Below are 13,960 nucleotides of genomic sequence, written 5' to 3'. Positions count from 1 at the left end.
AAAATTTGCCCTTTCTCTTATACAAAGGTAATGAAGTCAATGCAAATATATTTTCCATAAAGGAAGCTATGTTTACTTGCTATTTCCTGCTGATCCTGTTTTCACATTGTTCCTACTGCTCTGTGCTTGTTTTCCATCTGCTGCCCGCAGATTCCCCACTTTACTTTGGTTCCTGGGTCAGCTTTTTTTTTCTTCAGCTTTTTTTTATTTTTCCCTTCTTTCTTTTTTCCCCTCCTTTTTTGTTTTTTTTTTTTTTTTTTTTTTTAACAATTACACAGAAAGCAATGGTTAAAACTTGAAAGCGAAATTATGTGTTGGTGGGTAAAAATACAAGTGAGCTATAGTCTGTCTGAGAAACTCCAGAGGTCCTGGATGACAAAGGAACTAGGATAAAGAGGATGTTAATTGTAATTAAAAAGGCTGTTTTCCAGGCTTGAGGTCAAATCGAATATCAGGGGACAACATCCAATTTCCATAATAAGTTCTAAAGGCAGCTGGGAACACATCTCCAAGGGGTAACATGTATGTCCATTTTCCCCAATTGTATCAGGGTAAGTGGGGGCTAAGTGGGAATGACACCAAACCAATACATTAGCTTTGACCTGTCCAAGAGTTGCACTTTGAATCATAAATTCCCACTGTACTGTCCGTTCTCTTATTCTTTTGTGAAACATATCATGGCTCCTGTGAAAACGTTTTAGAATTTTTACCGTTTAGAGTTGTTAGGTGGTATTCCCAGTGCCAGAGAATGAAGAGTCAAGAAATGAGGCCAGAAACATGGGTCTGGAAAAGGAAAGTCATAGTCTGAGTGTCCTGTTGTCATCCTCTTTTCTCACAGTATCAGACCACTCACCACTGCTATCACCCATTAACTGTCACTCTCTGTTTCTCCTCTGACCTTTTAATTTATTCAATAACTAATTTTCTGCAAATATTTTTTTCCCCTCTGTACTTATATAGTGGTGAGGCATCTAACAACAAATACTGAAAAGAAATGAGATAACACTCACCTGAGTGAGATAATACTTACCTGGCAGGGGAGACACCATGATCAAGCAGGTGGTTTTCCCAGGGCGAGGCTCATCCCTTGCACTCCGGGTGTGCTGACCCCTGCAATTTCCCCAAATGTGGGAAACTCGACTGCATGATTTGTGGTAGTTGGGGACTGTGTTGTTTTTTTTTTTGGGGGGGGGACGGACTCTACACTGAAAGGGACAGAAGCACTCCTCTGCCGGTCAGACCCCGTCTCAAGGGAGGTGTGTTGCCTACCGGGGGCACGGATCAGGGATGTGGCAGAGAGGCTGCCTGCTCTAGTAAGTCCCACAGACTATTACCCACTCCTGGTGATACATGTGGGTGCTAGGGATATAGATAGTAGTAGCCTGGGGAACATAAAGAAGGACTACAGAGCCCTGGGGGAGGTGGTTAGGGGCTCTCAAGCTCAGATTGTCTTTTCGTCAATTCTCCAGGATACAGGGGAGGACCTAAAAAAAGCTAGGATGATCAGCCAGGTTAATAAATGGTTAGAAGGGTGGTGTCATAGTCAGGGGTTTGGGTGTCTTGAACACAGGACCCAAGTTTGTAGGCCAGGTCTAGTGGGGGCTGGTGGAGCTGGTCTGATAAAGAAGGGAAAGAGCAGTTTTGGTAGGAGGCTTGCCAGACTGGTCAAGGAGGCTTTATACTAGATGGGGGGGCATCATTCCATCCCAACACACCCAGTCAGTTGCCAGCACCTATAGTAAATGCTTGGAGCAATGTAGAGATACCCCAGCCACTCCAGCCAATGAGCCGGCTTCATTTGGAGCTCAGCTCAGATGCCTCCAAACAAATGCCTGTAGCATGGGGAACAAACAAGAGGAATTAGAGATGTGTGCACGTCTACGGGGGTATGATATAACAGGCATCACAGAAACATGGTGGGATGGCTCCTATGACTGCAGTGCTGGAATGGAAGGTTACAGGCTCTTTAGAAAAGACAGGCCTGGCAGGCGGGGAGGGGGAGTTGCCTTTTATGTTAGGGATAGGCTGGAGAGTATGGAACTGTCTGGGGACAGGTGAGCAGTTAACAGAGAGTTTGTGGGTCAGGGTTAAAGGGAATGTAGCTATGGGAGACATTACTGTGGGGATCTGTTACAGACGCCTGATCAAGGAGAACCTGCGGATGAAGCACTCCATAGACACACAGGAAAAGCCTCACGCTCGCAGGCCCTTGTTCTCATGGGTGACTTCAACCACCCTGACATCTGTTGGAAGGACGGTACGGCCCGGCACAAGCAATCCAGGAGGTTCCTCGATTGTGTGGAAGACAACTTCCTTCTGCAAGTAATAGAGGAGCTGACAAGGAGAGGTGCCGTGCTTGACCTTGTGCTCACCAACAGGGAAGGGCTCGTTGGAAATGTGACTCTCCAGGGCAGCCTTGGATGCAGCGATCATGAGATGGTCGAATTTGAGATCCTCAGGACAGTGAGAAGAGCGTGCAGCAAGCTCAGTGCCCTGGACTTCAAAAGAGCAGACTTTGGCCTCTTCAGGAACCTGCTTAGGAAGGTTCCATGGGATACAGCCCTAGAGGGCAGAGGGGCCCAAGACTCTTGGTTGATATTCAAGGATCACCTGCTACAAGCTCAGGAGTGTTGCATCCCAACTAGAAGGAAGTGCAGCAGGAGGGCCAGGAGACCTCCTTGGATGGATAAGGAGCTCCTGAGGAAAATTCAGATGAAAAAAGAGGCTTATAATAAGCGGAAGCAAGGACAGGTGGCATGGGAAGAGTACAGGGATGTTGTCCGGGAAACTAGGGACCAGGTTAGGAAAGCTAAGACCCAGTTAGAATTAAACTTAGCTAGAGGCATTAAAGATAACAGGAAGGGATTCTACAAGTACATAGCAAATAAAAAACAGACTAGGGAAAACGTAGGCCCCCTCAGGAAGCTCTCAGGAGAACTGGCTACACAGGATTTGGAGAACACTGAGGTTCTGAATGACTTCTTTGCCTCGGTCTTCACTGGCAAAGGCTCTGATCAAACCACCCAAGTCTTGGAAGGCAGATGCAGGGAGTGTGAGAATGAAGACCTTGCGCCCACTGTAGGAGAGGATCTGGTTCGAGACCATCTTAAAAACCTGAACATGCACAAGTCCATGAGTCCTCATGAAATCCATCCGCAGGTCCTGAAGGAGCTGGCAAATGAAGTTGCTAAGCCACTGGCCATCATATTTGAAAAATCATGGCAGTCAGGTGAAGTTCCTGACAACTGGAAAAAGGGAAATATAACCCCCATTTTCAAGAAGGGGAAAATGGATGACCCAGGGAATTACAGACCAGTCAGTCTCACCTCTGTGCCTGGCAAAATCTTGGAGCAGATTCTCCTGGAAGGCATGCTAAGGCACATGAAAAACAACAAGGTGCTTGCTGACAGCCAGCATGGCTTCAATAAAGGGAAATCCTGCCTGACCAATTTGGTGGCCTTCTATGATGGGGCTACAGAACTGATGGACAGGGGTAGAGCAGTTGATGTCATCTACCTGGACTTGTGCAAAGTGTTTGACACTGTCCCACACAACATCCTTGTCTCTAAATTGGAGAGACATCAATTTGATGGATGGACCACTCGGTGGATAAAGAACTGGCTGGATGGCCGCACACAAAGAGTTGTGGTCAATGGCTCAATGTCCAGCTGGAGACCAGTAACGAGTGGTGTCCCTCAGGGATCAGTGTTGGGACTGGTCTTGTTCAACATTTTTGTCGCTGACATGGACAGTGGGATTGAGTGCGCCCTCAGCAAGTTTGCCAATGACACCAAGCTGTGTGGTTCAGTTGATATGCTGGAGGGAAGGAATGCCATCCAGAGGGACCTTGACATGCTTGTGAGGTGGGCTGATGCCAACCTCATGAAGTTTAACCATGCCAAGTGCAAGGTCCTACACCTGGGTTGGAGCAATCCCAGGCACAGCTACAGGTTAGGCAGAGAAGAGATTCAGAGCAGCCTTGCGGAGAAGGACTTGGGGGTGTTGGTTGATGAGAAAATGAACATGAGCCGGCTTCAGTGTGCGCTTGCAGCCCAGAAAGCCAACCGTATCCTGGGCTGCATCAAAAGGAGCATGACCAGCAGGTCAAAGGAGGTGATCCTGCCCCTCTACTCTGCTCTTGTGAGACCTCACCTGGAGTATTGTGTGCAGTTCTGGTGTCCTCAACATAAAAAGGACATGGAACTGTTGGAACAAGTACAGAGGAGGGCCATGAGGATGATCAGGGGACTGGAGCACCTCCCTTATGAAGACGGCTGAGAAAGTTGGGGCTGTTCAGCCTGGAGAAGAGAAGGCTGCGTGGAGACCTCATAGCAGCCTTCCAGTATCTGAAGGGGGCCTATAGGGATGCTGGGGATGGACTCTTCACTAGGCTGTAGTGATAAGACAAGGGGTAATGGGTTAAAACTTAAGCAGGGGAAGTTTAGATTGGATATAAGGAGGAAATTCTTTCCTGTTAGGGTGGTGAGGCACTGGAATAGGTTGCCCAGGGAGGTTGTGAATGCTCCATCCCTGGCAGTGCTCAAGACCAGGTTGGACGAGGCCTTGGGTGATATGATTGAGCGTAAGGTGTCCCTGCCCATGGCAGGGGGGTTGGAACTAGATGATCTTAAGGTCCTTTCCAACCCTAACTATTCTATGATTCTATGATTCTATGAACACAGTTTGGCTGGTTGATCTTCTGGGTGTGATCACATCTTGAATACTGGATGAAATTCAGTTCTCCCATCTCAGAGAAGAACAGAGAATGGTGGTAAGGATGGCCAAATATATGGAATGGTTTGAATATTTAGAACAATTGAATTGACCATGATTTTTCTGCACAGATAAGAGACAGATAGGTGAAGAGTATGATAAAGCGGCACAGGAGAAGAACAGAAAATGATTGTTCACTGTGTCTTCTCATCCAACAGCTAGGTGACATCAAATAAAACTATCTGCCATTCAGAAGTAGTACATTCAGAACAGACAGAAGGAGTAACTTTTTTCTGTAACCCATAGGTTAGGCTGGGAAACATGATGTCACGTCAGATGCAAAAACATAATCCAGTTTCAAACAGCACTTGGAAAAATTAATGGAATAAATGAGTTGTTAAGAGTTATAACATCCAGGGATACAACCATTAGCTGGCGGCAAACTACTAATCTTTAGATGCTGGGATTTTTTGTGGAGACATCTTGCTCTGGTCTGTGCTCTTCCCTGCAAATTTACTCAGCCAGTATTGGAGAAACTGGGTTGGGTGGTCCTTTAATTTGACCCTCTATTTCTGTTTTTATATCCTCACATTTTCAGCACAGCCTTTTCTTTTTTACATCAACTCTGCCAAGGCTGTGTGGGCAGACAGACAATAGTTTATGCTAAATGACTGATTTCATTGGGAAGGTAAAGTGGATAAGCTGGAAAAACAACATACCAATGGCCCCAGAAGTTCATCAACCAGGGGGATGTTACAAGATTTGATGGTCAATGTAGAATTGCCCGTGGAACAGGTGATGCAGAGGGACCAGATCCAGTGTCACCAGCCAGCAAGAGAAGTGTATTCCATCTCGTTACAAATGTCACTATGGCTTGTGGAGAGAGCAATGCAGTGTATGCCAACAAAACCGAACCCACTCATTACTGCTGTGGAGTGGCTCAGGTACAAGCTGCGTTGCTTCTCAAATGGCACAGTGGTGCTGGCAACAGCAGTGGCATGGATGTGAGGAAAGTGGAGGCCTGTGGGGAAAGAGTAAAACAGGGTGTGTTGCTTATTTAGGATGCTGGTGGGGAAGGCACATAAAATAAAGCAGACAGGGCTGTTGCAGAGTCCCTGTTGATCAGCCCTGTGCCTGACCAGTGCAGCCTAGAGCAGGATAGACCACCCATCCCAAAAGGCTTGCTTTTTTCCTGCAGGATTCCTGCCTCACTCAATGCACAGGAAGAACAATGTTTACTTACTGAATAGCTATTCATTGTGTTGTTTCTTTCTTATTGTTCTGTATGAAGCTTGTACCTATACCTTGTTCACTGCAGTCTAACTAGATCCCTTTTGAAAAGATAAGTATGAATTTTCTCATGGGTGTGTAATGGTTACAAGGATACATCTCTTCATTAATACTTCTCTTCACAAAATCTCTTTGAAGTAAGTGCTGTTTCTCTCTTGTAGAAGTGGACCTAGGGTACAGGGAGAATAACATTGGAATTAGTGTTGGGTGCCCAATTTAAGAAAACTGGAAGGTAATTCTTCAGAGAATTCAGCATGATACTTCACTATGAATACTGACATTTGGTGTGGGATAGCGGATCCAACTGTTGTGTACTACTTCTGTGCATTGGGACTTTAAGTAGCTTTTACTCAGAAAATGAGGCACTGAAATTGTGAACAGATGTAAAATGGTGTTTCAGTGTCCTGATCATCATACCAGGGGACTTCTAGAAAAGGCAGGCATAAAACTCATTTCTCCAGCATGTTTTTACTATTCTCACTCTTGCTGCAATCCCCTGTCCTGTCCACTTTACATTTCTTGGCTCACAGACAATGTTGACCCTTACTACACAGTCCAGTTTAAATCCATAGTGAGTTCTCTGAAACTGGAGCAAGGGCTGCATATGCACAATGAAGTTAAATTAAGAGGTTCAGGAGCAATGTTATTTCTGTTATTCTTGAAGTTTTTGACTAAGTAACTCTTCTATAAACATGATTTCCCAGCTTCATTAAGAATTCCACATGAGTGACTCTATCAGAGAGCAACATATTGACTCGGTTATGTCATCAGCTTGTAGTTTCAGTCTCATACACACTCTTCCCTGTGTCTCAGACTTGCCCTTCCCATCGTTTCCTCAGTTTTATTCACAACATGTATTCCATTTATCTTTCCACACTCAGGTTCTTGTAAGTTTTCTTCCCCATATTTCTCCATGTGGATTCCTTGTACCAAAATTTGTCTAGCTGCAATGTCCCGTCACATAAACCATCTCTTTTGCCCATGCCTTGAGGTTCTGCTCATGCATTCCTCAACAATTCCCAATCCTAGTTTGCCTCTGCCACCAGTAGCTCCTAACAAAATCTCCTTGCCAAGACAGTCCTTCCTCTTCTTTTGCGTCTTTCTTGCCACACCCATTGTCCTGAACTTGCTTCTTCCTTGATACCTACTGCTCTCATGCATTTACAGAATCTTTCATTTCCACTCAACCTTCATTTTACAATGTTAAACAAGATGTTCACCCCTGAATAATAGTATCAGTGTAAGAGGAAAGGTTACAATTCATCAGGAGCAAAATCAGACTGGGAACTAGAAGGCTTCTGGCTATCCGTAGAATGAAATTTTGTATCAGCCTTTCAGAGAGAAGTGAAAAGAGGTATCCTTGACTATTCCATCTGTAGCTTCAAGGAAGTTTTACCATGCTCACCGATAACATTTGGAATTTTAGCTGTTCATTTCTAATAAATTCCTACTGAGCATATGTAAAATTATTGCATAGTTATGGATTGTTCATCCCTAGAGGACTATTCATCAGGAAAGCAATAAGAGTATCCTTGATACAAAACCATGTCTCTGCCAAAGTTCAAGTTACTGCTTCAAGCCAGATAAGAAAGAGGTACTGCTGTCAAAAAAAAGTGCTAATAAATATTTTTTTAATGTAAGGAAAATAGGAAAATAGTATTTTTTTCTTTTTTCTTTTTCTTTTGTTTTTTTTTTTCACCCCTTCATCTTGTCTTGTTCAGGCTTGCAGAATCACAGAACTGGCAAAGTTGTAAAGGACCCGTGGAGACTGTCTAGTCCAGCCTCCTTGTTTTGCTGAACTTCACAAGATTCCTGCCTGTCCGCTTCTTCAGCCTGTTGAGGTCTCTCTGGATGGCAGCTCAACCATTTGGTGTATCGACCACTCCTCCCAGTTTGTATGGCTTGCAGACTTTCTGAGGATGCACTTGGTCCCATCATCCAAGTCTTTAACAAAGAGGTTAAACAGTACTGGACCCTGTATTGACCCCTGGGGTCCAGTACTAGTGACTAGATTTCATGCCAGTCCTTGCAAGCCTCTGCACCTCTGAGCAGTTTAGTTTTCAAGCCACCTTATCTTCCACTTATCTAGGCCACACTTCATCAGTTTGTCAGTGAGGATGTTACAGGAGATAGTGTTGAAAGCCTTTCCTAAAGTCAAGATAAACAGCCACACCATCATAGAAGGCCATTGGTTTTTTCAGGCATGATTTCCACTGACTCTCAATCATCCTCTTGTCCATCATATGATTCAAATGGTTTTTGAGGATTATTTGCTTCATCATCTTTCCAGAGACTGAGGTGAGGCTGACTGGCCTGCAGTTCCACAGGTTCTCCTTCTTGCCCTTCTTGAAGATATGTGACAGGAAACTCCCAGTTGCCATGACTTTTCAAAGATTATCAAAAGTGGCCTCATAATGACTTCAGCAAGCTCCTTCAGCACTCACAGGGTGCATCCCATCAGGTCGCATGGGCTGTATGTCCAGTTTGTTTAAATGTTCCTTAACTGATCCTCATTCCTGACTGTTTTTTTTTAGACATTAAGACATTTAAGACATTAAGACAAAGACTGAAGCCTTCACATCAACCATAGTTTATCAAATTGCAATCAACTGAAATCTGGTGCTTTGGATGGAAGGTGGCTTGTAACAAGTAATGCTATCAGTATGTGACAAGTGCATGTGTGCATGTGCATTACAGTGTTCCTAACCCATTAAAGATGGTACTCAGCCCATATATCTTTAGCTATCTAATGGTTAAATATGTAATGACAAAATAGTTATTCGCATTCCCTCTATAGTTAATGAAGAAAGACAGGCATCTCCACTTGACTCATCACACTTATTTTGGATTAATCCTACTCTTGGTGTTCTTGGAAAAGGCAATCTGGTTTATTTTAATTCTATAATGTCTTTCAGGGTCAATTCTGCTCAATTATATTTCAAGCACAAAGTACTTTTTGATTTTAATAAGAACAAGATTTCACATTGTCAAAGGCTAAAATTATTCATTGCATTGATCTCAGACAGGCATAGGAATAAAGCACAAGTTCTTCCTGAGAGTTTCTCAGTCAGGTGTAGTACAAGGTGAAAACCTATGAATCTGAAAGGTGGAATAAGTGCTGTCACAACTCAATAGATAGTAGTTTCACCTTTGCTGACACAGACAATGTAGTGCCTTACCAAACATCAGAATTTGCTGTGAGCTAGATCATGGCAATGGGAAACTGAAGAGCAGGGCCACCTAGAAGATGAACTAAAATCAGACTTATCTGCTTGGATACAATTTACTGGGACTTCCACAACACTGCAGAAATGTGAGTGTTTCCCATGTTCCTGCAGAGATCTTGTGTTAGTAGCTGTTCCCCAGGTCTCTCAGGAAGCAGTAGGAATGTGCCAGCATATTTCCCATCTAGGAAGATGTGATGCTGAGTGCTGAACCTTGAGATAATATGTGCTTTCCTGAAGAGCTGATCCTTGCAGAATTTACCAGCAGTCCCAAGTAACCCAAGTGGTCCTGGCATAGAGGAAAAACTGATGAGGCATGAGCTGTACCAACTGCAGAAAAAAGTCCTGTCAGACAGTGCACATAATTGCTTCCCTACTTTTTCTTTTCTGAGATAGTATTTTCAGCTGTATTACATCTGCTGCATGCTTAGACAACCAACATGCTGGCTGAACTGACCAGCTGAAGTCTTACATGGTCCTACAAGATCCTTTACAGAGAGGACTTAAAATCAATTATATAGGTGTTTAGCAAATAAATAAGCACCACCACCAAGACGGCACTCAAGGGCATGTGAGAGTGTCTCCATGGCTCTGCTGGAAAATAATTTGGTTGTAAAATAATAGAACAATAAATAATGGATTAATAACGTTGCAGCAAATTAGCAGTTACTTGTCAAAAATCCCTGCTCACCCTCCCCCACAAGGCTAAATGAGTCATGGATTGTCACACAGAGGAATTTCAAAGAAATCTTTGCATGACAGATACTGCACATTTCTTTTGGAGAGCCTACCTCCATACTATTGTGAATAAATAAACCAAGAAACAACCATACTGACTGAGGACCACAATAAAAACAAAATAATGCACATTTTACTTAAGCCTGCACATCACAGCTTTCTGATGATTTGATCATTCTGAAATAGGGCATTAGTTATTATACTGTATTAGCTACTGTTCTAATTACTTGCAAATAACTGTTTTTTTTTCTATGAAATACAGAAGATTTCATATGATAATATGGTGCTGTTTCATTATCTGTGTTTTCAAATCACTTTCATGGTGATGTTTTAGGCATTTAATATTCTTTTTATTGCTACCTTATTTATAGAACCATGTCTGAACTATATATAATGGCAGCCATATGTGAGCACACCCGTCTTCTCACTGTTCTCCCTTCAGTGAACTGTGAGGTCTGAGGATTATAGGATTACGTGGGATTGCATCATTTTATTGCCAAAGCTACTAAAGACTGAGCCTTTCTCTGCTGTGTCCTGTGTTCATGCTTTGTTTTTTCCATTTTTTTTCTTAATAAATCATAAAAAAAAATAGCGACAGAATGAAATTTAGGCTCAGTTTACGAAAATACACTAATTCCATTAAAGGACTTCAGGATATACTTGACATGGGTAATTTCTTTGGTGATATAAAGTTACTGGCATAGGATCATTGGTGTTTGGGGTTAATGTGGCCAGAATGATACTTCACCTTAGGAATTACCACCTCTTGGACTTGCCTTTTCCAGCAGAGTAGAACTGATCCCATATTAAAGAAGTGCAGGTAGTCCATCATAGATGCAACTAAGAGTCTGGCCCTATAAATCTAATCTTTCTAATCAGATAATCTGATGAAATGTCCTTGCTGGAAGTGCAGGAGAATGCTGGGTGGAAGGGAACAGCTGGAATCCTGATTAAACTCTAGTTGCCTCGCATCTGCAATTATATTCATTTATGATATAGCCAACAGTTGAACTGGATGTGTAGTGTGTAGGCCACCTTTTAACATCAGTTTAGCCCTGCCAGGAAAGAGAAGGAGGGTCATTAATCCTTGAGTGTATTTATGTGCATAGTACCCCACAATCATAGTGCAAGCCTGCTCACCGTTATTCTAACATCGCTAATTGAGAGGAGCTCAGCAGACGTGTCTGGTATTCTCTGAGGTCCAGCTGGTGTCCCATTTCCAGCAGAGTTTGCTGAGAAACATGAAGGTCAAGTAACTTCCTCAAGGGTACACCGTAAGTGGCTCAGCTGGGATTAAGACCCAGATTGTCCTTGCTCCTAATCTTTTGCTTTATTAATCACTGCAGTCTCTTTCTGCAAATACCTTATGAGTTCATATTTGTAAATTTACAAAAGCAATATTCTGGGCAAAGTCACTAAATTTGCGGGAGCAGATTTCATGAGGTGGAAAAGAATGAAACAGCGTTCATTCTAAACTAACTCATTACTGAAATGGAAAAAATAAGACTGGATTTTGCTTATGGGAGCTGTCACTTTAGCAGCAATGTTGTACTTCTCTTCTTGATCTCCTATATTCTCAAAACTGCACATCTGGCCAATCTCCCTTGTTGACTTTCAATACAGATGTTACCGAGGAGCATGATATTTCCTGAACTTTTTGGAGTTTGTATTTACCTTTATTATAACTCAAATAAATTGGCTGACTGGCACTGCAGAAACAGTAATAAGGATATCACATAGTTTATTTGTAAAACTGTCTGTGATGCAGATACTGCAGCATTTGGGTTTATAAAATTTTTATGATGTAGTTGTTCTACTCACCTCCTGTGTGGGATGGAGCACTCCATCTTTAAGAGGAAAATCAGCAACAGAGTTTTTAGTTAAGACGAGGAAACCCCCTGATTTTCTGTCTCCCTAACTGAAAACCACAGTCACTATTATGGAGTGTGAAACAGTTTATAGTGCCATCTGGTTTTAATTAAAGGCTTAGTTTCCCCAATTGAAAGACACTTCATTACAAACCAACAAACGTGTTCAGACCAGTAGTCTGCTCTGTTTCTGTAAACAAGAATGGGTACAATGCACAAGTCTGGAGAACTGCTTGGAAAGCCTCATGGGGCACAGACATTCAAAATACTAAGTAACACATATCCCATGGATTAAGGAGCCAGAAAAACAAAAATGTCTTTATTTAGCCTGTTGTTAAACTACATCAATGTAGTGTAATTTATCTCCTGCCATTAGGCAGTGAAATCCAAAACCATGGGGCACAATTAAAAGGCAACCTGGCACCTGCTGTCTCCCGTACACCTTTTGCAATACCTAGAAAGAAACTATGTATCTTACCAAGGGATGGAGGATGGTATACCAAGGGTTTTCCATGGTAGGCTCCTACTTCAAAGTTAGCCCATTACCACATGGCCTGGGCTCCTACATAAGGGGAGTTCTGCCTCCACTCTGCAGAAGTTACCACCTGATATTAATAATCTCAGCAAAAGCGCCAAGGATTAATATGGAAGTGGGACTCATTCGCAGTGTGATTATAGATAATTAAAAGCAAAGACATAGTTGTGGGGCTATGAGGAGAATCTTCTCTTGTGCTGCTGTCTTTGCCAGACCTGAAGTGCAGGAGGGGATGTGTTAGCTAAAGATTCAAAATGTAAGATAACGCACAGTTTGAGAACTTTTGACTATATTAAAGAATCAATTTTAGTCTAACATTAATACTTTAAAATCCATTTGAAACCATGTAAGGAGACAATTAAACATTAAAATTGGATAAAACTGGAGAGATTTCTGTCAATGTCTAACTTGATACCATGATGAGATTTTGTATCAGCTGTAGACTTTTTCAGAGCTATTTCTAGAAGTCCAGATAAAATCCAGCATGTGGTGGCATAGCAAATGCACAAAAAAATTACAAAGGTATCTGAGTAAAAGAAAGCAGTTTAGTTTCCAATTATATTGAAGGTTGGTAGGGATTTTGTTAGGAGAGGTTTATCAGCAGTGACTGGAATGGAAGTTATTGTTCAAACAGCAGAGAGGAAGTAAGTAATGTCCAATTCTACACAGGGATGCTTCCACAATTTCCACAGAATTCTACAGGAAGTAAACACTCATACCTAAATGTTGTTTACTTCTCCCATTGGATTTTGGTTTGAAGTGTATGTATGTACCTGAGATTAAAGTGCAGGAAGCCATGTCGATATTAATGAGAAAAATGTTGCATTAGAAATGTCACACAGCCCTTGAAGAAGAAACTCAAGAATTTCCTAACAGATATTGAAGAGAACTCTGCTCCCCCCCTGAAATGCCTGTACACCAATGCAGCATGGGGAATAAACAGGAGGAGTTAGAAGTCTGTGTGCGGTCTAAAGGTTATGATCTGGTAGCAATTACAGAGACATGGTGGGACAGCTCACATGGCTGGAATGTGGTCATGGAGGGCTATGTCCTATGTCCTTTCTAGGAAAGATAGATCAGCAAAGTGAGGTGGTGGAGTTGCTCTTTATGTGAGAGAGCAACTAGAATGTATTGAGTTCTGTCCAGGGGCAGATGAGGAGCAAGTGAAAAGTCTGTGGGTATGAATTAAGGGACAGGCTGGTATGGGTGATACAGTTGTGGGGGTCTATTATAGACCTCCTGATCAGGACAAAGGAGTTGGTGAGGCTTTCTACAGGCAACCTAAAGCAGCCTCATGACTATATGCCTTAGTCCTCATGGGGGATTTTAACTACCCCAATATTTGCTGGAAGACTTACACAGCCAATCATTCACAGTCTAGGAGGTTCCTCCAGTGCATTGATGATAACTTCTTAATGCAAATGGTGGACAAACCAACTAGGAGAGGAGTGCTGCTGGATCTGGTACTCACCAACAAGGAGGGTCTGGTTGAAGTGGTGGTGGACAATGGCAGCCTGGGCTGCAGTGACCATGAGATGGTGGAGTTTAGGATCCTGTGTGGGAGGAATAGAATACCTAGCAAGGCCACAGTT

At 42.8% G+C, this 13,960-nt stretch overlaps 1 non-coding gene across 1 annotated transcript; it reads left to right on the top strand.

Annotated features, from left to right (window-relative positions):
* The first annotated feature begins 1,022 nt into the window (after nt 1-1,022).
* Nucleotides 1,023-1,186, top strand: LOC130595529 (U1 spliceosomal RNA). Its single transcript, XR_008971340.1, has one exon. It is a non-coding gene; the product is annotated as a U1 spliceosomal RNA (small nuclear RNA).
* Nucleotides 1,187-13,960: the final 12,774 nt, after the last annotated feature.

The sequence above is a fragment of the Pezoporus wallicus genome, unplaced genomic scaffold (genome assembly GCF_028554395.1).
Source record: "Pezoporus wallicus isolate ANWC-B61680 ecotype Strahan unplaced genomic scaffold, APGP_CSIRO_Pwel_v1 contig_6787, whole genome shotgun sequence".
In the NCBI taxonomy this organism is placed as follows: domain Eukaryota; kingdom Metazoa; phylum Chordata; class Aves; order Psittaciformes; family Psittacidae; genus Pezoporus; species Pezoporus wallicus.
This window is presented reverse-complemented; position numbering and strand designations above follow the sequence as displayed.